General features: G+C 41.7%; 1 long non-coding RNA gene across 2 annotated transcripts in view; it reads left to right on the top strand.

Annotated features, from left to right (window-relative positions):
• LOC138169537 (uncharacterized) overlaps positions 1–23412 on the top strand; it is a 285918-nt gene that overhangs the window by 52086 nt on the left and 210420 nt on the right. The window lies entirely within an intron of this gene.

The raw sequence follows: 23412 nt of genomic DNA, 5'->3' as shown, positions 1-23412 counted from the left end.
TCAGTTTCCTTAGACGATACTCTGACTTCAGAGATGTACTTTTCATTCTCTGTGACTGGACTTCCCTTGGGATTTTGGAAGCAGCTGGAACAACCTTGGCACTGCTCTTTACTTGCTTATATGGCATCCTTGGTCCATCCTACCCTCACCTGAGAAAGGCAGATGCCTCATTACAGGAAGCAGGGCCTGGTGGTGGTAGAAGGATGACCTCTGAATAGTGTTGCCAAGGAGGGCACTTGAGTGGTTTGGTGCATGGTGAAAAGGTTCTGTTCACCTGAAGTTTAGGCCTTGCACTGAGTTGGATGCGGGGGAAAGGTTTTCTTCCCTCTTCTGCCCTTGCCCCCACCCCCTTAGGCCTTGTGGCCCTGAGAATGGGGTTTGGGTGTTTGTTTTGGCTATTATCCTTTTCACTTATAGACACAGGTGGAGATTCCCTGGATCTGGGAGCCACAGCAGCTTTGGAAGCAGGATTCTTCTGGGCTGGATATTGCTGCTAGCCCCAGCAGTCAAGGCCAGAGAAGCCAGGTTGCTGAGACTGGAGTCCTTGGGAGGCTTTGGACTCAGAACTTGATAAAAATGATCTCCTTTAATGCCCAGCCCGCAGCTCAGCTCTGCTGTACTCCAGGCTTTTATTATTCTGAAATCCCACCATGCCCCAGCTTTTCATACTGAAGCTTCCCCCTAGCCTTGGAATTCACACATTGCTAGTACCTTCCACACACACATTGGATGTTACCTTTGTCCTTTCCACTTCTCAATCCCCTGCTTCCTTTTCAGCTTCCTTTTAATGGGTTGCTCTCCCCATAAGCCTCTTGAGGCCAGGGATTGCCTTTTTCTACTTGTATTTGTATTTCCAGCATTTAGCACAGTGGTTGGCACATAGTAATGCTATATCCATGCCAGTTGCCTGCATGACTGTGTGTGTGTGTGTGTGTACTTTCAACGGTTCTGGGAGGCCAGATCTACATTTCAGATCCTGCCTCTGCCCCTTACTACTTGTGTGATCTTACAGAAGCCATTTAACCTGAGTCTCAAATGTTTTTTTTTTCCCTGAGGCAATTGGATTGGATGATCTCTGGTGTTATGCCCAGCACGAAATCTGTGATCCTGTGAATTCCTATAGTCCTTATAACCTGTACTACACAATTTACCATTTACTGTATACCCTGTGTTTTTCCTCTTATCCTATTTCCTCTTATTATTCTATGTATTTCTTTGTATTATTTCTAATTTTGTAGTGGGGAGCAAGCCCACTTCATTTCTCAGTTTCTTCATCTGTAAAATAAGGGGCTAAAGATGAATTAGGTTATCTCTAAGATCTTCGTTCGATTTAAGATTCTATGATTCTCAAAACTGGTCTAGCAATTCTACTTTTGTGACTTTGTCCTACTGATTTCCTAGACAGCAAGAAAAAAGACCCACTAGCACAACAATATTCAAAACTGCATCATTGATAATAGCAAAGAATGGGAAACAACCTATGTACCCAGTAAATGACCTGAGAATGACTGAATACATTATATTATATTAATGTACTGGGATATTACAATGCCATAAAAAAGATAAATATGAAGAATACAAGGAAATATAGAGATAGTTATATGAAGCAATGCAAATTGAGATCATCAGAACCAGACATCAACTATAGTTACAGAAAATGGAAAACAAAGCCAAAGGTAATGGAACTTCTGAAGGAGCTGGAAGGCAGTGCATAGCAAAGATAATTTTTTTGGTTTGTCTGACCTGTTTGTTAATTTGTTTGGCTCTACTCTGTTACAACACATGACATGAGCATGACATGAGAACTTCAGGATTTTATGTATGATTTTAATTCTTATTTTGAATGTTTATTAGGTCATTTGTAATTATTGGTGATTACTCAATTTATAATAAATTTTTTAAAGGATTCTATGATTGTATTTTTTATTCTATCTTTTAAAAATTCAAAATTATACTTTTGTGTTTATTTTTAATGTTTTACAGATTTTTTTCCCCATCACTGTCACTTTTCAGTTACTTCCGGCCACACTTTCTTCTGACAAAAAAAAATGCAACTAAGCAAAACAAATCAATATGTTGGCCACATCTGAAAACGTCCTTAACATTTTGGTCCCTCACCTCTCAAACGAGAGGCAGGAGTTTGCTTTGACATTGGTCCTCTGAAGTCACAGTTGGTCACTGCTTTGATCAGAATTCTGAGGCCTTCTTACTAGCCGTATGACTTTGGGCAAGTCACTTAACCCCAGTTGCCCTCCAGAAAAGGCCTTTCAACATTAGTTTCCTTTACATTATTGTGGTCATGTACACTGTTCTCTTATGATTCAGTTTTATGTGTATTTCCCATTTCCGGGTCTTATCCTTCTGTCTCCCATACAGTAGTTAGAACAGTACTAGGAACCGAGTAGGAGTTCAATCCTAAATGGCCTCTTCCTACCATAAAGACAAGTGCCATGTACTTCTTCAGGTTAGGGCACACATCAGTGATGTCATTGGTATTGATAGCTTCCAGATGAGGAAAATTTCCTTCACTAATGAAACTTGACACCTTCCCTGCAAGTTACTGCCTTAGACAGTTGCCTAGAATAATGGGATAATAATAAGTGAATTGCCCAGTATAATAAACCAGTATATGTATCCAAGGGGGGATTTGAACTCAGGTCTTCCTGGCTTGAAGAACAGTTCTCTATTCATTATGACATGGTACCTTTTATATGCATTCCATACAAAACAATTTTAATTTTCACATTCAGTGTTGGCCCAGCAATGGAATACGTTTGTTCTCTGTAGTAGAGGTTCTTAACCTATTTTTGTATCATGGAACCATTGATCAGTCTGGAGAAGCTCTGGTGACTCCTCAGAATAATGTTTTTAAAGGAATAATATAAAATACATAGGATTACAAAAGAAATCAAAGGTTCGTGAAAATTAAAATGTAAGTTTTCCCCCATCCAAGTTCACAGGTTTCCTGAAATGTGTTATTAATTCCTGTGTTAGAAGTACAGTTTCAAAAAGCCCACAGAAAGAATACTGAAAATTTTCAGGGATGTTAGGAGGGCCTTATTCATTAGGAATAAATTTAAGCTAATATGGGGCTGTTACTTGCCTTGCTTTTTTCCAACTTGTGTTCTATCTCATCAGAATCTTCACTGAGTAAATGAAGGCCACACAGGCTTCACTTGTAGGCTGCCCAGGGACCTCATATGGGGAAAATTGCTTGGCTCTCTCATTGGCAGGCATCTTAGCCCACCTGCTTCTAATTGTGCACACATATCACCTGTGCTGCTGATTTGCACCTGCAGTTGGCAAATTGGCCACAGGGTGTCCAATAGCAGGGCTGGGCTCCAGCTTGGTTGGGCTTAATTAGTAGTGTACAGACGGTTGCACCTGCAGCTAATTATGGGTGCAAAACGGGCTGCATGGAGGAAGATTGGCTTTGCACTACATCTAAGTGGCCTTAACCTGGAAAGTTTTATTAATTAGCATCCTCACTGGCAAGACCTCCACAATGGTGTCTACTGGGCTCTATGCTTTTGTCTCAAAAAGACATCCTTAGGGAGATGGTGCTGATGTCAGCCACACACCTAGAAGCCCCAAGGGAGGCATGGGAAAATGACAGGTTCCTCAGTTGTGCTGTGTTTTAAATAGGGCACTTTCTAACAAAGTTCAGAAGGGGACAAAAAATCCAGAAAAAAATATTGTTGTTGTTAAGTTATTTTGAATGTGTCCATTTCTTTGTGACCCCATTTGGGATTTTCTTGGTAAAGATACTGAAGTGGTTTGCTATTTCCTTCTCTAACTCATTTTACAGATGAGGAACTGAGGCAAAGAAGGTTAAGTGATTTGTCCAGGGTCACACAGCTAGTAAGTGTCTGAGGCTGGATTTGAACTCAGAAAGATGAGTCTTCCTAACTCCAGGCCCAGCACTCTATCCACTGTGTTATCTAGCTGCTCGAGAAAAACATTAGTGGAAAAGAAAGCTGGTACCTAAAGATCTTCTGGAAAGTAGGAAAAGGGAGAGAATGGGAGTGGACTGGGGGAGCAGGCAAGAAGCCAAGGAAAGAAGATATTTTTTATGGTGGGTGGTGGTGGAAGGGGAATGGTTGGAAAGAGATTGCTTTGAAAACTCTACTGTGCATCAGTATAGTACAGGGTACTTATTAATTATTCATAAGCACACCTTGACTGGACCTTCAGAGCTCCTGTATTTAATACCTCTCAGTAGATAGATAGCTGGCAAAGGCCTGCTGCTTAAGCTGTGGTCTGGCTACATAAAGGGCCATGCATAACTGACCTTGGTATTCATAGGCAGAAGGCTGGCCATGAGATTTCTATCCTCGTCCATTCTTTTCCTTCACTCTACTTAGAACTTCATTCAGCATTCTTTCCCAGAGTAAGCTGAAACTTTGGAGGTTTGGCTTCTAAGGTATTTGTTTAAAATGTATTTGTTGCTTTTGAGACAAACAGTGGGAGGGAGAGAAGACTTCCTGTTCATCCTTAGGGACAGAGTAATAAATGAGGAGGTCAAAAAATTGTAGAATGAGCTGAGTTGAACATTCACCAGTTTTTGTTTTGCTTTATTCACAGAGCTCAGACATACTGACATGCAGAGGATAGAACTGCCTTTGGATGCCTTTAGCCATAAGGCAGTCATAGGATCTTATCTTTCAAACTGGAGACCATTAAGACCAAACCCTTTATTTTACAGTTGAGAAAACTGAGGACCAAAGAGGTTAAGTGATTTGCCTAAGATCATATGGGTCACAGATATTTGTTTGTACATAACTTCTTATTCCAAATCTAGCACTCGTTCTACTTTGCTACTTTCCCACAGTACAGTATCTTTACTTAAATCGCTGTGAATCCTTGACCCAGGATGAAGGTGAAACTTTACTCTTTTGGGACTATAATAAGGGATAGAGGAGGAAACCATGCTGGGAGTGGTCTGCTATCTTTTCCTGAGGTATGTGACAGAGAACCTCTCACTGCTTGTCAAGTCTGGAGATCATTTGTCACTTCTGGTGATTCATGGGAAAGAATGGTGCTACCAGAAGGAGCATTGCTGAGAGCTTTCAACCCCTAGGTAAGAAACTGAAGACCTTAGGGGCAAAGGCAAAGTTTTTACTCCTACTACTCTAAGGATTTCAAAAGAGAAAGATGAATTTGGGAAATAAACACCTGAGGAAGGTCTTAAAATGGAATTTGGACTTCTGGACTGTGGTTTAAAACAGGAATCATGGGGTTTTTGGTCAGGGATAAGGAGGTCTAGTAAAAATAATGTTTTACAAATGTATTTAGGAGATTTTAAAAGTGATAAAGGGATGAGGCAGTAGAGTAGGAAAGGAGAAAACTGCCCATATAAATTGGCCACATGAGATACTACAGAGAGTAGAAAGTACAACATAGGAAGATTATCAGCAAAGAGGACAAGAAATTCCTGGGAGACAATCTTTAAGACGAAAAAAGATCAGTGAAACCCAAGTCCTCAGCTATCTGGTCATACATGCACAATGTATGGGTAACAGAGTGAGCCAGAAAGGCAGGTTTGACCTCCTGTGTATCACTGAGACTGGTGCAATGGGACTAATGTGGTTATGCGAGAGCATACATTATTCAAAAGGAACAGAATACCTAAAGGAGATGGTTGAATAGCTTTCTGAGTTAAGAAGATTACACTGATATGAAGAAATCCAAGAACCTGAGTTGTAAAGCAGAAGAATGTTTGAGTGAAGATCAGTGGAAAGAAAACCACAAATGATAGAACTGTCAGGTCACCAATAAGCACTTATTAATCATAGCCAGGCACTGTGCTACGTGCCGGGAATACAAACAGAAAGAAAGGCACTCTCCTCCAAGAGCTTAATTTCTTTTTTTTTTCTTTTTGGAGGGGGGAGGGCAGGCCATTTACGGTTAAGTGACTTGCCCAAGGTCACATGGCTAGTTTTTTGTGTTAAGTGTCTGAGCCCAGATTTGAACTCGGGTCCTCCTGATGCCAGGGCCAGTGTTCTATTCACTGCATCACCCAACCACCCCAAGAGCTTAATTTCTAATGGGGAAGGGAGGAGAATATGTAAAAAAAGTAGCTGAAAAGAAGGTGGAAGTGGAGGAGAGGAAGGGAGGGTCCTTAAATCGGGGCATTATAGAGAAAAACTAGAGAGACAAGAGAGAACCCTGGAGAGGAATGAAGACAAGGCTGGTGTGGGCATCCTCCTTGAAATATTGTGGCAAGAACTACCAGTCAAAGGAAGAGGCAGCAGGGGAGAAGGTACTTCCCACATGAGAAGTCCAGGAGTAGGGGAATTTCCAGAGTGAAGGAAGTCCTGTGGCATAACAGAGAAGGTCTGAAGATATATGATAGTACTGATAAAACAAATTAATTTACAGACCTTCTGGCCAGAAAGAAGAAATAAATGAGGTGGTGGTAGACAGATTAAAAGCCTATCGTAGATAGGATATGGTAGAATTGGAAGAATGCTTTTTTTCACACAATGGCTAAGATCTTGCTCTCTTCCAGAAGCAGAACAGCTGACAGTCTTGAGTTGTCTTATTTAATGTTCTTTTTGTTGTTCAGTTGTGTCTGACTCTTCATGGCCCATTTGGGTTTTCTTCTTTTTTTTTTCTTTTTGGAGGGGGAAGGTAGGACAATTGGGGTTGACTTGCCCAAGGTCACATGGCTAGTTTTGTGTTGTGTCTGAGGTCAGATTTGAACTCAGACCCTCCTGACTCCAGGGCCAGTGCTCTATTCACTGTGCCACCTAGTCGCCTTGCATTTGGGTTTTCTTGATGAAGATACTGGAGTGGTTTGTCCTTTCCTTCTACAGCTCATTTTCCAGATGAGAAAACTGAGGCAAACAGGGTTGTGACTTGCCCAGAGTCACACACCTACCGTGTTTCCCCGATAATAAGACCTATCCCGAAAATAAGCCCTCCCCTTACTGTGTAAGATTCCTCTAAAATAAGCCCTCCCCTGAAACTAAGCCCTATTGAGATTGCTACTGTAGTGAAGGTGATCCCCTGCGCTACACACTACATTACGTTACCCTCTGTATGCACCATCCCCCCCTCCCCCCCTGGGTGAAACGCACGCCGCGCTCCGAGCTGCATCCAATCAGAGCTGCAGCAGTGAGCGCGTCATCCTGTTCTTCCCCAGTGATTTGCTTGCTGGCGCCATTGAGAGCAGTGCTGCGGAGGAGAGCTGAGGCAGGACAACATAAGCCCTCCCCTGAAAATAAGCCCTCTGGTGCTTTTCTTTCCAAAAAAAAAAATAATAATAAGACAGTGTCTTATTATCGGGGAAACACGGTAGTAAGTGTCTGAGGTCAGATTTGAACTCAGGAAGGTGATTCTTCCTGACTCCAAGCCTGGAACTCTATCCACTGTGCTATCTAGCTGCCCTTCTTAGAGATTATCTCAGCGCATTTTAAGCTCTGGAAGGTTCTACCAAGTTGGAAAGACTTCAGATATGGACCCAGTGACACTCTGTATGTCTGCTGTCCTAGGACCAGTCTAAGTTCAGGGCAGCTCAACAATGGTTTGGCAGGAGGATAATGAATTTAAAAGCTGTAGTAGCTCTTAAAGACTCTACTAATGATAGGCCATGATCTGCTTTGATGGAAGAAGAGAGTGCAATACTTGAAATCACAGATGCTTGAAGCATTGACGTGCTCTATAGAAGATAGAAGCAAAGGTAAGATAAGTAAGGATGAGTGCCAAGGAGTGGCAAAGTCCTTTGAGAATGGTGTCAGGAGGGGCGGCCAGGTAGCACAGCGAGTAAGAGCACCGGCTCCAGTGTCAGTACGACGTGGAGATCGAATCCCGGGCTCAGATACTCAGCACCACAACCAGAAATAACTGCCCGTGTAACCTTGAGCAAGTTACTTAACCCCGATTGCTTTAAAAAAAAAAAAAGAGAATGGTGTCAGGAATGCTAAAGTTCGGAGGGAATTGAAGGTGACAGTGAGTACTAGATGTAGAGATAGGGACTGGACCTGTCATGTCCTTGGTATGTGGTTCTCATCCTCCAGATGAGAAAGCTGCCTCTGCTGATGCAGGCCTGCATCTGCTACAACTTAGAGTCTTGAGAGAGGATAAGTGAGATTTGTCAGAGTCTGTGCAGTCAGGGCATGTCAGAGGTAGAACTCAGAATCGGTCCCACGCCAGCCTATCCACTCTGCCATATTGCATCTCTGAATACTAAGGACAACAAAAGAGGTTTTTAAAAAAGTTATGTTAGGAGTAGGAGGATAATAAAAAAAGGGAACAGGACCATTGCTTGAAGGGAATAGGATCTTGATCATGGCTGATAGAGAAAAGGATGACCTATTCATTTTTTTCTTTTTTTTTAAACCAAAGAAAATGACATTTGGACTAGGAAGGACAATAATGGATACAAAGGAATCAAAACCTAAGATAAGTCAAGATAACAATGTGGCACCCAGCTGTCAACAAGTTCAAGACACAGACCCAGATGAACTATATTGCAAGAATCTGGAAAGCTTTATAGATGTGATTGCTGAGTCAGTAGAACAGTAGAGATGCTTTAGGACTATGATGTATGACAAATGTCCTAGTTTTGGAAAAAGGGAAAGAAGTGAAGTTTTCAAGCTATAAGCTAGTAAATGTGTTTTGGATTCTTCGTCAGATTCAAGAACGTACTTGTAACCTGTAGCATACTCAGCCTTTCTTTATCCTGCAAGATTATGGACCAATTCTGATCTCAAGGACTAAAGGTAAATGGTCCTTTTTCTCTCTTTGACTCATTATGCCTCCACCTGAAACTTACTCCATAAGTATAATTTGTCTTTAGGTTTCCACAGATGGGGGTAAGAGGAGTCCCTAGCTCCCATACATGCATTCTAAGTAACGTGCATATTGAGGATGGTATAGTCTTTAGTTTACCCCACAGAAAAGGCAGAAGATTCAAAGTACTGACAGGAAACCAATAAATAGAATCATAAAACACATAAAGCACTTGATGGCCTCAGAGGAACCTATAAACAGATCAAGAAGACATATAAAGAACTCATAGTGGTTCCCTTTGGAAGGAATTGAGTTCCAGGTTGCTGTCAGGTCAACACTGACATTTTGATGAATCCCATTATCTCCTACCACAGAGGTGTCAAACAAGTGACCCATAGCCCACAGTACTGAGCCAGATTAAGATGTAACTGGGGAAAATTTAACAAAACAAATAAAAATATGATAAAACATAGGTAACATTACATTTTAAAATTAAGTCAATATGCTACCCCCAGGGCTTGTTAGTGGCCCCTGTTTCTGTTTGAATTTGACATCGCTGCTAAACAATATGTGGAAACATATTTAAAGCCTCCTTTTTTAGTTTCTGTAGAACCAATAAGAAACAATATTTCCCCAGACTAAACCCTTTCTAGACTTTTTCTCTTTAGGAAGATGGGAAGAATAAAAGCTAAAACCTTCCCCTAGGGAAAGGGATTAAGGGTGAAAACCAAATTTAACTCTTATCTAGATAAGATCCTTGCCTCCTCTTATTTTATCCCTTGCAGTGATTGATGTTAGGATCTACCTTTCTCCATTGATCAAAGGGAGAAGGTCCCTTTGGTTACTCCAGGAGTTCTGCTGACTTCTTGAGAGGGACTAGTACAAGAAGGAATGGGAGTGTGACTTTGTTACTCAAATATTTTGGAATGTAAACTACAAACTGTACTTTAACGTATCTTTCCCTTTTTCAAAATTCTTATAAATGTTATATACATAAAATCTTGTGGTTAGAAGGTCATTTTGGAGGGCTCAGCAACATGTTGTGAAAAGAGATGCTTGACTATTTCGTGAATGTTAAATTAAATTAAATTATTTCTGGCAGACTTAAGCCTAAATGAATGGTATTAATATTTATTAATGGTATTAATATTTTTTCTTTAACAAGTACCTTCTAGATTAATTTTTCCCCTCTGTGATTTGGACTCCCCTCCTTCCAAGGCAAACAACACTTTGGGGCAGCTGGCCAGACAAGTCCCTTTCCCTTCCCATTGAGCCTACACCTTCTGAATAACTCACTCTAAGAGTAGCGATAGTAAGATCTCTTCCTCATCTGCCCAAGATGTGGTTTTAAGTCTGATAACTCCCATGGCTTTAGGAGACATATAGTCTGTTCTTTTCCTAAGAGGCATGTTGCTAGGGAAATTTCCTTTTCCTTCCTAGACTGTCGGATGTCCAAATTCTCAAATTTGTGGGTGTTCTCAAGCTAACCCCCAAGGTAGACACTGCTCAAGAAATCTCCCTTTTCTGCCCTAAGCCTAGATTCGGGGCTCATGCTGCTTTGAAAATTCCCCTCACCTTCCAATGAGCAGATTGACATCATGAAGCATTGTCCTTGAATGCTTCTGTCAGGCTGAGTGATCAAGTATGTTTGTTTCTTCCATCTATTTCTATTGGAACTCTAACATTGCTCTAGTTGCTGCCATCTTGTGTGCAAGACTGCTTATCTTCAGTTTTCTGGTCATTGTTCTGTGTTCAGAAAGGTAAACAGAAAAGGCAGAAGGAGACCAGAAACTTGAAATTCAATAACTCTTCTCTCAGGTCATCTGAGGACTAAATGTTGTCCTGATGTTCAAAAAAGGAAGAGGATAGAATCTACAAGCCATAGATTGGTGAGGTTGGCTTTGAGTCCTAGAAAAATTCTAGAATGGACCATTAATGAGATAATTAGTGAAATCTAGAAAAGGAAGCAGTGATCATGAAGAGTGCATCATAAAGAATTTCATGACTTCATCAAGAAAAGATCTTTCCAGATGAATCTCATGTCCTTTTTTTTCCATAGTACTATGCTGGTAGATTAGGGGAATGACCTATAGATATGTGCTAAACTATAATGTAGTTAGGTAGATTCAGAACTGGTTGAATGACCAGAAACAAAGAGAAGTCATCAATGGACCCATGTCTTCTTAGAGTAAGGTTTTAAGTGGAGGAAATTATTTTTAGCCCTGTGATATTATCAAGGATTTGGACACCATGTTTAACAAACTGTCAAAGGACACAAAATCAAGATTCAGAAAGATCTTAGGTTAAAACAATAGGCTCAATGTAATCAGATGAAATTTAACATGAACAAATGTAAAGTCCTGTACTTGGGGAGCAAATCTATTTTACAATCTAGAATGGGGGAGTAGAATAGATAATGCTCAGTCATTCAATTCCACAGTTCTGTGAAGTCTGGAAAACTGGAATCAATAGTGACATGACTTTCAAAGAAATTAATGGAGTGTTAGATTGCACTAATAGAAATATAGTCTTCAGAATGTGGAAGGTCCTGATCTACTCTGCCTGCATTGGACTGTATTTGGAATGTTGTGTTAATGTATGGACAGCACATTTTAGAGAGGATGTTATCCAGAATTAACCAAATTCCTCATAGAATTATAGACTTTGAAAGTAGTAAGGGACATCAGAGATTATTTGTATCTGAATAGGAATACCCTCTATCATATATCAAACAAATGATCATTCAGTCTCTGCTTAAGACCTTTAGCAAGAAAGCACTAAAGGTGGGAAATTTGAGATCATTTAAGAAGAAACTGAGGATCTTTATTTATCCTGGAGTGTGGAATTAGTTGGTACGTGATAAGCATTTTCAAGTATTTGAAAGGTTGTTACATAGAAAATTAGTCTTATTCTTCTTGGCAGCAGATAACAGGAGTAGGAGAAATGGGTGAGAATGAGAGGGATACAGATTTTGGCTCTATATAAGAAAAAACTCTCTAATAATTAATGTTGTAAAAAGTAGAGTGGGCTACCTCAAGAGGTGGTGAATTCCCAGTCACTTTATATCCTTAAATAGAGACTGCAGAATTGTCAGAGATCTATTAGACTAACTGGCTTCTAAAGTTCTTTCCAACTTTGAAAGCCTGTGAGTCTATGAAATATTACTCTCTAGGGCCTAATGTGATTTTAATCTTGAGATCTTTGAGGTGGGAGTGAATATATAATGTATTTGTAATACATAATGCATTTTGAAGCATTCTCAGAAGTCTTCTCTCCCACTGAAATGCCCTAGTACCTGGAATTCTATCATTTATATTAATCTGTTTGGGCAAAACATTTATCCCTTCTTTATGAACCTCTTTGTGAGTGTAAATGCCCCTGGAACGTTGGGGCAAAAGACTGAACTCATTAAGTTATTGATAATGTGAGTGTGACTCACAGATTTTCAGAACTGAAAAGGGACTCATAGGCCACGTAGTCCAGTTTATATCTGAAGAATCCCTAGTACAACATATCTCACAAATTGTTATCTGGCTTTGGCTGAAGAGCTGGAGTAAGGAACCCCCTGTTTCCCAAGGTATCCCATTCCACTCTTGGGCAACCCTAATTGTTAGGGAGTATTTCCTTACGTCAAGCCTAAATCAATCTCTTTGCAATGTTGGCCTTTGGAGTCAGAAAGAATAAGTGTAATTCCTTTCACATGAAAGCTTTTCAGATACTTGAAGACAGCCTTCATATACTACCATGTTTTTTTTTTTCTTTTCAAGATTAAATATTCCAATTTCTTTCAATAAACAACTTGAACTTGAAGCCTCATCCTGGTTTTCCTTCTCAGGACAGTCTCTAGCTTATTAATGCCTTTCCTAAAATGTACCCAGGATTGAAGACAGTATATATTTCAGATGTGGTCTGACCAGCTCAAAGCACAGCTGGTCTTTCCCTCCCAGGCCTGGATATTTTACCTCTTCTGATTCGGCCTAAGATTTCATTATCTTTCTTGGCTGCCGACGATTCAATTCAACAAAAACTTATTGTCTCTCTTATAGGAGGTAAGATACTAGGCTGCTGGGGATATAAAGACAAAAATAAAAAACAATTCTTGCTTTCAAGGAGCTCTTTAATCCTCTGGAATGATACAGTACACATATCAAGTAAATATGAAGTCTGTTACCTAGCCACCTAGAATAATGTCAAGGGGAAGTGAGGAGGTTGAGAAAAGGTGCCTTGTAGGAAATGGCCTCTAAGCTGAGCTGTGCTTAGAAAGAAGCTAGGGAATCTGTGAAGCAGAGATGGGAGTGAATGAATTCTGAATGTGGGAGACTATCAGCGTGAAGTCGTAGAGATGGAAGATGGGATATGGTGTGCAGGAAACAGCAAGCCAATTTGACTGGAGTGATAGGACATGGGACTGAAAGGCAGGTGGGAGTTAGATTTTTTTAAATGCTAGGAAAGGGAAGGGGACATGCATTTAATAAGCACCTATGTGCCAGATGCTGTGCTCAGAGCTTTGCAAATATCATCTTGTTTGAGGATGTTGTATTTTAGATACTTATTTTAGATATCCTTCCGTAGTTTATCTTATTTTTCTCTTAGTGGGGAATCCCGTGAAGATTTTTTTTTAAGTTCCAGACATTTTATTCAAAATGAAATGTTTGTAGTTCCCCTTGCTGCTAGCTGTTATCCCATTTAAGATTACCTTCTACCCACTCTGCATGTATCTTTTTATTTTTTTAATGTTTATTTTTAGTTTATATCATTCATTTACACAAGATTTTGAGTTACAAGTTTTCTCCCCATCTTTCCCCTACCCACCACCCCAAAATAGTGATCCCACTGTATACCCTCTCCCCTAATCTGCTCTCTCCTATATCCTCCCCCATACTCCCTCTGACTTTCCAGTAGGGCAAGATGGATCTCTATACCCCAGTGCCTTTATATCCTATTCCCCAGTTGCATGTAAAAAAAAATTTAAACATTTAAAATTTTGAATTCTAGATTCTTTGCCTTCCTCCCTTGCCACCCACCTTTACTGGGAAGATAAGCAATTCAATATAGGTTGTACATGTGTAGCTACACAAAACATTTCCATAGTGGATATATTGTGAAAGATTGACTATATTTCCCTCCATCCTGTCCTGCCCTGCCACTTGTTCTATTCTCTAATTTGACCCTGTCCCTTTTCAAAATTGTGTACTTCCAACTTCCCTCCCCACCAATCTGCCCTCCCCTCCATCATTCCCCCTCTCACCCCCTTTCCCCCTACTCTCCTGTAGGGTGAGATACACTATTTAGTGTCTATGTCATTCCCTCCCTATGCCAGATTCAATGAGATTAAGGTGGACCCATTCCCTTTTGCCTTCCTGTTCTTCCCCTCCATTGTAGCAGTTTTCCCTTGCCTCTTCTATATGTAATTTACCCCCATTCTGTCTCTCCCCATCTCCTCTCATTATATTCCTCTCTCACCTCTCAATTTCACCTTTTAAGTATCATCCCTTCCTATTCAACTGGTCCTGTGCCCTCTGTCTATGTATACCTGTATACATATATACACACATTCACATATGTATTCATATGCCCATATCCTCCTATATACACATATTTATGTATGTATACATATATATAAATATATATATATGTATATATATACACACACATTTATATTCCCTTCAACTATTCTCATACTGAGAAAAGTTTTAGAAGTTACAATTATCGTTTTTCCATGTAAGAATGTAAATAGTTCAACTTTGATAAGTTCCTTATGATTTCTTTTCCCTGTTTACCTTCTCATGTTTCTCTTGCTTCTTGTATCTGAATGTCAAATTTTCTATTCAACTCTGGTTTTTTCATCAAGAATGCTTGAAAGTCCTCTACTTCATTGAATGACTATATTTTCCCCTGAAACATGATACTCAGTTTTGCCAGGTAGATGATTCTTGGTTTTAATCCCAGCTCCTTTAACCTCCAGAACATCATATTCCAAGCCCTTCGATCCCTCAGTGTAGAAGTGGTCAGATCCTGTGTTATCCTGATTGTGTTTCCACAATATTCAAATTGTTTCTTTTTGGCTGCTTGTAATATTTTCTCCTTGATCTGGGAACTCCGAAACCTGGCTATAATATTCCTAGGGGTTTTCTTTTTGGGATCTTTTTCAAGAGGTGTTTGGTGGATTCTTTCAACCTCTATTTTACCCTCTGGTTCTAAAACATCAGGGCAATTTTCCTTGAAAATTTCTTGAAGGATGATTTCTAGTTTCTTTTTTTTTTATTATGGCTTTCAGGTAGTCCAATAATTTTTAAATTATCTCTCCTGGATGTATTTTCCAGGTCAGTGGTTTTTCCCATGAGATATTTCACATTGCCTTCTACTGTGTTTCCTCGATAATAAGACACTGTCTTATTAATTTTTTTGGACAGAAAAACACCAGAGGGCTTATTTTCAGGGGAGGGCTTATTTTAATGAACATTGACAGAAATTTTAATAAACAGGTAAATGTGAACAAAAAAAATGTACCTTTATTCAATAAGCAAATCACTGGGGAAGAACAGGATGACGCGCTCACTGCTGCAGCTCTGATTGGATGCAGCTCAGAGCGCGGCGTGCGTTTCATGGGGGGGGGACTGTGCATACAGAGAGTACCTTAATGTAGCGTGTATCACCTCCACTACAGTAGCAATATCAATAGGGCTTATTTTCGGGGGAGGGCTTATTTTAGAGGAATCTTACACAGTAAGGGGAGGGCTTATTTTCGGGATAGGTCTTATTATCAGGGAAACACGGTATGTTTCCATTTGTTTGGATCTGTTTAAAAGTATCTTGATTTCTCATAAAGTCACTAGCTTCCATTTGCTCCAATCTAATTCTGAAGGAATTATTCTCTTCAGTGAGATTTTGAGATTCTTTTTCCATCTGGCAAATTTGACTTTTTAAGGCATTCTTCTCCTCATTGGCTTTTTGAGCCTCTTTTGCCATTTGAGTTAGTCTATTTTTTAAGGTGTTATTTTCTTCAGTCAGATTGTTGACTCTCTTTTCATGGTTTTCTTGCATCATTCTCATTTCTTTTCCCAATTTTTCCTCCACTTCTCTTATTTGGTTTTCAAACATTTGATTTTAAAACTTTGAATTCCTATTTTTCTTGGAAGCTTTTGGTGCAGGAGTTCTTTCGTTTCCTTCTGTTCCATGTTTTGATCCTTTTTGTCCCCCAAAAAGCAATCCGAAGTTGGATTTCTGTTCTTGCTTTGCTTCCTTTGCTTGCTCATGTTGCTGCTCAATTACTTGACTTTTGAACTTTTTGCCACAGTAGAACTCTGCTTCCAGAGAAGAGAGCTTTGTCCCAAATTGATGGGGTTTTCACAGCTGCTGGAGCTATTAGTTGGCTGCCCTCTCTGAAGCCTCCACACGTTCTGGCACCTGGTCACCTACTCCAGGATCTCCACCCTAGATAGCAATCCAGATCCAAGCAGATTAAAGCAAGAGTGATTACCCCTAAGAATAGTTGCTTGGTCCCTCTACAGTCTGCAGGCCAGGAGCTTTGAAGCAGCCATGGAGTGGTGGCCACCACGCCTCAGCCTCTTCTCCCTCCAGGGGTCAGAGGCCACACCACACTCCTGGACCCCCTGTTCCCAAAGTCCACTGACCTCTCACTTTGTCTTTGGCATTTATGGGTTGATAATTCTGAAAACTGCCACAGCTGCTGGTGATCCACTCTCTCAAAGTCCCTCCAGCCATGGCTGGTTGGGCCGCCCTGGGGCTAAAACCATGGACTCACACAGGGCTGGACTCTGTTCCCAGCATGCTGCAATAGACTCTTCCTGCTGGCCTGCTGGGCTGTCTTCAGTGGGAGGTTTGTTTCTCTCTGTCCCTTTGTGGGTTCTGTAGCCCTTGTTTAGAGTCATTTTTATAAGTATTTGAGGTGGTTATGGGGGGAGGGCAGGGAGTTTTCCTGCTGCTATGCCACCATCTTGGCTCCTGCTCCCCTGTAATGTAAATGTAAATTTAAAGATCTTCCCTGCCTCTAGGCCTTTTGATAGGCTTAAGAGACTCTGAGAACCTTCCTTGATTTGAAAATATACTCTGCCTCCTAATAGGCTGAATGTGGTCACATGGAGCCTGTGGCAGGAGGCTTGGTTTTCAGGAATGCCCACACTTTGATGTTGTGTGATTGGGCAGTGGGTTAAGAGGGTTGTGACATTCTCTGACCCAGGAGAAGGCTATATAATCCCTGATATGAGGCTTTGCTTTGGGGCTCACTTTGAAAAGTGTTGTGTGATTTGACCAAATGAGACTCTGGGCAGCCGTTGTTGAGAGCCCCCCGGCTTTGAAAAACCCAGATGTTGATGCTTCCCTCTCTGGTAACTGTGCTTTGGTATGGATGTAATGGTTGGACAGTTTGGAAGCCTGTCTGCTTGATTTGTTTCTGTCTTGTAACTTCTGTTTGTATACTCTGAAGTTCAGGGTGCTGACGTTTTTCCCCTGAACTAGGTAAACAATATATGTTTGATTGATTAAAGTAAGCTTGTTAACCCATTTTGAGTTGCTTTCCTTTAGAAAAGCAGATCTAAGAACCTGTGTTGGTAGCCACCCTGGGGATGCTTGCTGCTATATACATCCCCCCTCCTCCCCCGAAGATTTTTGAGTAGAGGATGGCAGAGGATGGTTAGGTGTCTGTTTTAGGAATATCAGTTTGGCAGTTGAGAAGGGCAGATTGTAGAGAGGGAGAGATTGCTAGAGACACAAACTAATTAGGAGGCTATTAAAACAGTGCTGGTGAGAGGTGATGAGTACCCAAATCCTATAGGAAATTCTCTAGGGTAAGGATTGGGCATACAGTCAGGTATCCCAGGATCAATCTCAGTATGTAGGTGGGGTTGTGAGGGGTTCAGGTAGGGTATAGAGGTCTTGGGGGTGGGCAGGGCTTTGCACTTTTATGGAGGTGGAAGGAATGGCCTGGTCAATGGTAGATGAAGCTCCCAGCTGCTGTAATGGGATCCCAGGGTCAATGTCAGCAGTTGGGCAGGACTCTCAGGGATTCAGGCAGGGTACTGAGTTCTATGTCATGGAGGGAGCAGTTTTCTAAGAGGCCACTGTGAGATAGGGGATGAAATGGGTGTTGTGAAGGTAGAACTGCCAAGACTTGGCAACTGATTGGATGTGGGAGTTGAAGGATAAAGTCTGTGATTCTGGGTGACTAGAAGGATGATATCAGTGTCATCAACAGAAATGGGAAAGTTTGGAAAGGAGTATGGGTTTGGGGAAAACAAGTTCTCTTTCTGGACTTTTAGGTTTGAGATACCTTTGAGAAATTTATGTAGAAAATTCTAGTGAGTAGTTTGTGACTGATGCAGAACTGAAGTACATAAGAGATATTATGGCTGGATAGACAGGGTATCTCACAAATCTTAGTGCAGTTTTAAGTTTAAGAAGATTTGGGAAGCAATTACATAGATGATAATTGAAATCATCGGTACTGATGAGATCACCAAAAGAGAATAGAGAGAAAAGGGTTCAAGACAGAGCCTTGTGGTGAACCCACATGTAGTGGGCAGGAGAATTATGATCAATCAAAAGGAACTGAGAATGGGAGGCCAGAGAGGTAGGAGAAATAACAAGGAAATATAGTATCACGGAAGTCAAGGAGAGTGTCCAAGAGAAGTCAGGACGGGGTGGTCAACAGTATCAGAAATCTATAGATAAGTAAGGAAGAATGAGCAACAAGAAAAGACCATTGGAAACCCTTAGGAGATCACTGGCAGCCTTGAAAAGAGAAGTGTCAGACAGATAATTGGGTTGGTAATCAGACTGTGAGGGATGGGACAGAGAAGCTAGTGGGAGGTGAGGAGAGAGGCCACAATTGCTGCTTGTACTTTTTGTTTTGTTTTGTTTTGTTTTGCCTTTTGGAGGGCAATTGGGGTTAAGTAACTTGCCCAAGGTTACACAGCTAGCTTTTTTGTGTGGTTGTTAAGTGTCTGAGGTAGGAACCGAACTCGGGTCCTCCTGACTCCGGGGCCAGCGTTCTCCTCACTGCACCACCTAGCCGCCTCTGCTTGTACTTTTATAATGAATTTTGTTTCTAGATAAAAGAAAGCTGACTTTTATTGCCTTCTGAGCAAGAGGTTGCTATAAATGAGTGGACCCTAAGGACAAAGAGGAACCCCTAGACAAGAGCCTTAGACTTAACTAGGAGGCTACATATCCAAGCTCTCTTTCTTTTCTCTGCAGACACAGGAGGAGTTATAATAGGTTTGAATCCAGTTTTGGGTAGGAACGAGACCAAATCATCAGCTCTGAGAAGGCCCTAGGAGAATTGTTTCCTCTGTAGTTCACTGTACCATTCACCCACCCCCATTCCACCACAGCAGTCTTTTAGAAAACTGGCCATTTACTGACACAGACCCCAGGTGACATCAACCTAGGGATCTCTTCAGAGAAGGTGAGCCCCTTCACAGAAGTCCACTCCTCTGATATTTAATGCAGGACTCCTCCTCACCAGTAAGGTGTTTGAAACTCCACTTTCAATAGGGAGCTTGGGACATAGTCTATATACCCCAAGACTTCCTCCAGGACACAAACCCCAGCACCCTGCCTGCACCCAACTGGAGCCCTGCCCAGCTGCTGACACTGACCCTGGGATGGTGTCACAACTGGGACCCCCATCTGCCATTGACCAGGGTCAGAGACCTCCCAGTAGCCACTCATTCTACCTCAAACTTGTACCACCTCCCATAAAAAAGCAAGGCCCTGCCCACCCCTCTGAGACCTAATGCAGGATCCCACCTCAGCAGTTTTGAGTCCTACCCACCTGCTGACAGGAATCCCAGGACACTGAATTATAGGCCCCCTCAGTGTGCATTGGGCACACTAACCCAGATATGGGCTCCCCTTACCTCTTAACAGCCTCTTGGAAAATTATCCACTTAATAACACATATCCCAGCACCAGACCTGAAAGATTAGTAGCCCCATGCACTTGATGACCTTGGCCCTGGGATCCAATTATTGCAGCTTGAAACCACATCCATGTAACAAAGACATCTCCTCAGAATTTTGTAGTACCACTCACTAAGAGCTGGCCGAGGCACCAGATTAGAGTAAGTCATGAATCCCCCTCCCGCTTTGCTTCCCAGTAGCCATTTAGAAAAATACCCATCCACTGGCAGCTTCTAAACCCTACCCCCAGCAGCTGGGAAAACAATAGCCCCCACCCCCTCAGCAGCTTCTAGAAGCCAAAATGACCCCGAACTGAAACCTGCAAAGGTGCCTATGAAGTCAATGGAAGCCCCATCTGCCTGGCCAATTGGACCAAATCAACACCAGTCCCTTGATCTTGATTTCAACCTGGAGCTCGCTGGCCATCAGGTGACTGAAAGAGGGAGACTCTAGATTCAACTTTGGGCTTAGACCCTGAGGGAAAGCCCCAGTAGCTGCCTCCAGCTTCCCCACCCTTTCCCACCACCATGCCTGGGTCCTCATGACTGGGAGATCATGGGAGAGGGTTCTCCAGCTGCTCTGGCCTCTCTGCCTTCCAGGCCAGAGGCAGGGAACGAATCTTTCCTAGAGAGGGCTAGGCCAGGATTTCCCTTGAGTGATCACCTCTCTCAGGGTTCTTCATTAGTGCACACGCTATTGCTTCTAACAGAAATTGCATATGTGACTAAGAGTAATTGTATCCCCTCCCCCCCCATGCATGTATGCAGAAATGAGCAATAATGATCTAAAACCAAAGAAGCAAACACAACTTAACGGCCTTTAATTGTGTGGGCTTGTGCTGTGAGGCAGTTAAAAGAACACAATGTTTGGATTAAAATCCTGCCTCTGACACTACCTGTGAGACCCTGGGTAAATCTTTATCTCAGCCTCAGTTTCCTCATCTGTGTAGTGAGGTGTTGGACTAGGTACTCCTGGCTCTGACTTTCAGTAACTCCATCTAACCCATTTCTTGGGGACTTAGTGAAGGACTTAATGTGGGCTCAAAGATGTGATACAAAACTGGTGGTCCAGATAATTGCCAAAGTATGAACAGCATTTACCCTCTCCGGTACTGTTCTTGTGTGTGGTATTGATTCTTCCTGCAAAACCCAGTGGAGAAAATAAGATCAGAATTGCATTGTCTACCCCTACCCCATTTCTGTTAGCCTGGGAATCGAGGTCACAGTGATCTCTCCTACCAAAATCGATAACTTCAATCAGAACCTATCCAACTAGAAAGGCAGCTTCAAAAGAACAGAATCTAGACAGAAAAGGTGATGGCTTTTTGTCCATCCTTAACGTCAGGAGATGGAGGGCAAAGTCAAAGCAGTGAGAGATGTTTCCTCAACACCAGGAGCAAGAGAGAAAAATGGAAAAAGAAAGGGACAGAAGGTGAAAAACAGAGAGTCCAGCTGAAGTAAAGAGAGAACGCTAGTAGAAATGGGGTTGCAGGTGTAGAAACAAAGCCAGTTACTAAAGGTAAGCAGAGTGGCTCGTGGGAGCCCTTTGTTACTTCAGAGGAGTAATTGTCATTGATGGGATGTTAATAGGAGTCATTATGTAGTTATTAAAAAGGGAATGTGGTGAGCTCAGCTGCATTGCCTAGCTCAGATCTCTATGTTTAACTCAGTGTTTTTGCCTCTGCACAAAAGCAATAAGACATCTTTCCTTGACAACCTTAGAACAGAGGTTGGCAGCTTCCTCACTTAGGGAGCCAGAGAATTCTTTCATTCATACAGCAAACATCTATTGAGTTCCCACTACCACAATGTTGTTAGTCATTTAAAAATGTAAATAAAAAGGAGTCAGTCCTTCAAGGAGTTTACATTCTAATAAGGGATGGAAGAAGGGTATGTTTGTTCAGTGACATCAATGAATCTGTGGTCTCACTGAATGAAGTAGTCCCTTACTGGTATCGATTGCATCCATGCTTTCTAATCTTGTGTTACTGTTATCCATGCCCACCGTAAATCCTCCCCCAGGATCTACCCAATGTGCTGGAGACCTTCCTGTGGTTCCTTTAACACAGAATGGAAATCAGTGCTGCATTCGCTCGGTCTTCTATCCCCCACTCTTTCTTCCTGTGTGGCCAGTCCATCTCCTTTCCTGATCAGACATTTCCTTAATGATGCCTATTACATTTCTTTCATGCAAGTAATGATTGGTAATATAATACACCCTTCCAGGTATGGTGGCATGCATCTGTAATCCACACTAATGGGGGGCCCGAGGCTGGTGGATCAGCTGCACTTGGGATTTCTGATGGCCAAAAGGCTGACTGGATGTCTTCACCTAGTTTGGCATCAGTGTGGTGAGTTCTCAGAGTGAGGGTCATCAGGCTGCTTAAGGTGGGGCAAACTGTTGCAGGTCAGAAACAAGGAGGCCAAAATTCTGTGTGGATCAGCAGTGGCATCCTGCCCAGGAGTGGCCATAGCACTGGGAGAGATGGGGGAGCATCTCTCTCTCTCTCTCTCTCTCTCTCTCTCTCTCTCTCTCTCTCTCTCTCCTCTTTCAGTATATACCTACCTACCTACATATGTATGTGATGCATCCTACTTATACCCAACATGCATCTTTCCAATGATCTGTGAATTTCTTACAATTTTGATTCTTCAGAGACCAAGCTAGTATATGATTTACTGGTATGTAATATCACCAAGAAAAGATTGGTACTATAAAGGTAGGTTTTGTGTGAGGGAACATTTAGGGATAACTGAAAATGTGTAATTCTCCCAAAGTAATCAAATTTTATATCCTCCTTATATTCAATTATGGACCCACCTTTTTCACTTGCAGTATCTTTCTAAGGCCTATGTACTAATGGACTAACTCAACACGCTGTCCATTCAATGGCATGTAATAGTCATGCATTCTTCATCTATTTGCTATTTTTCTGCCCATTTGAGTTACCAGGCTGATCTCTTTGGGTAACTATAGATCTCATTTATGTAATAGGGGTAGATAAAGTTCCCCTAGCACTGCTTTCCCCATAGTTCCTTGATAATCTACTCAGGGTTTGGATTCCAGATACTTTCCTTAGCTCAGCCCTCAGCCACTAGAAACTCTTATTTAGATCCGGGCATTAGAAATAATTTAGACTTAAAGTCATAGTAAAAGCAAAGAAGGATACTTAAAATAGCATACATGGTGATATCAGGAGACAAATGGCACAGAATGCTGCAAACCCAGTCAGCCAGCATCCCAAAGCACCTTCCCAAATGCCGGAAGCCCAGCCCCTAGAAATGCTGGATCTTTGTTTCCATTCCCAAGCACAGTCTCATTATACAATGCTGGAGGCCAAGGGAAAACCTAGGACTCTAGAGATGAACACCAAAGGGATTGCAGCCCAGTATCTGATTCTCCATGCTGTTATACAAATGGATCACTGAGAGAAATCTGTGTTCATGCTCAGTTGCTTCACAGATGGCCAAGACAGAGAGACCTGGACTCATCAACTTCTACTGTCATGGATGAATGCAGTCTTGCATGATCCTTAACCAGGCATGGGGACAACACTCACACCTAGTCTAGGATTCATATACTAGCTATACTATCAATTTTTCCAGGGGAAAGTAGGCATACAGTGGCAGGAATTTTTTATAAGAATATTGAGAAGAATGCTGGAGAGAAGAGTTAATAGCCATGAGAAGTAGAAGGACAAAGGAAAATCCTCTTACGGTTGTTAGCTCTTCTCCTTTTCCATCTCCTTCCCATT

Source organism: Petaurus breviceps, unplaced genomic scaffold, assembly GCF_028583685.1.
Source record: "Petaurus breviceps papuanus isolate PSGF00001 unplaced genomic scaffold, PetGlider_PUasm1.0 37, whole genome shotgun sequence".
Lineage (NCBI taxonomy): Eukaryota > Metazoa > Chordata > Mammalia > Diprotodontia > Petauridae > Petaurus > Petaurus breviceps.
This window is presented reverse-complemented; position numbering and strand designations above follow the sequence as displayed.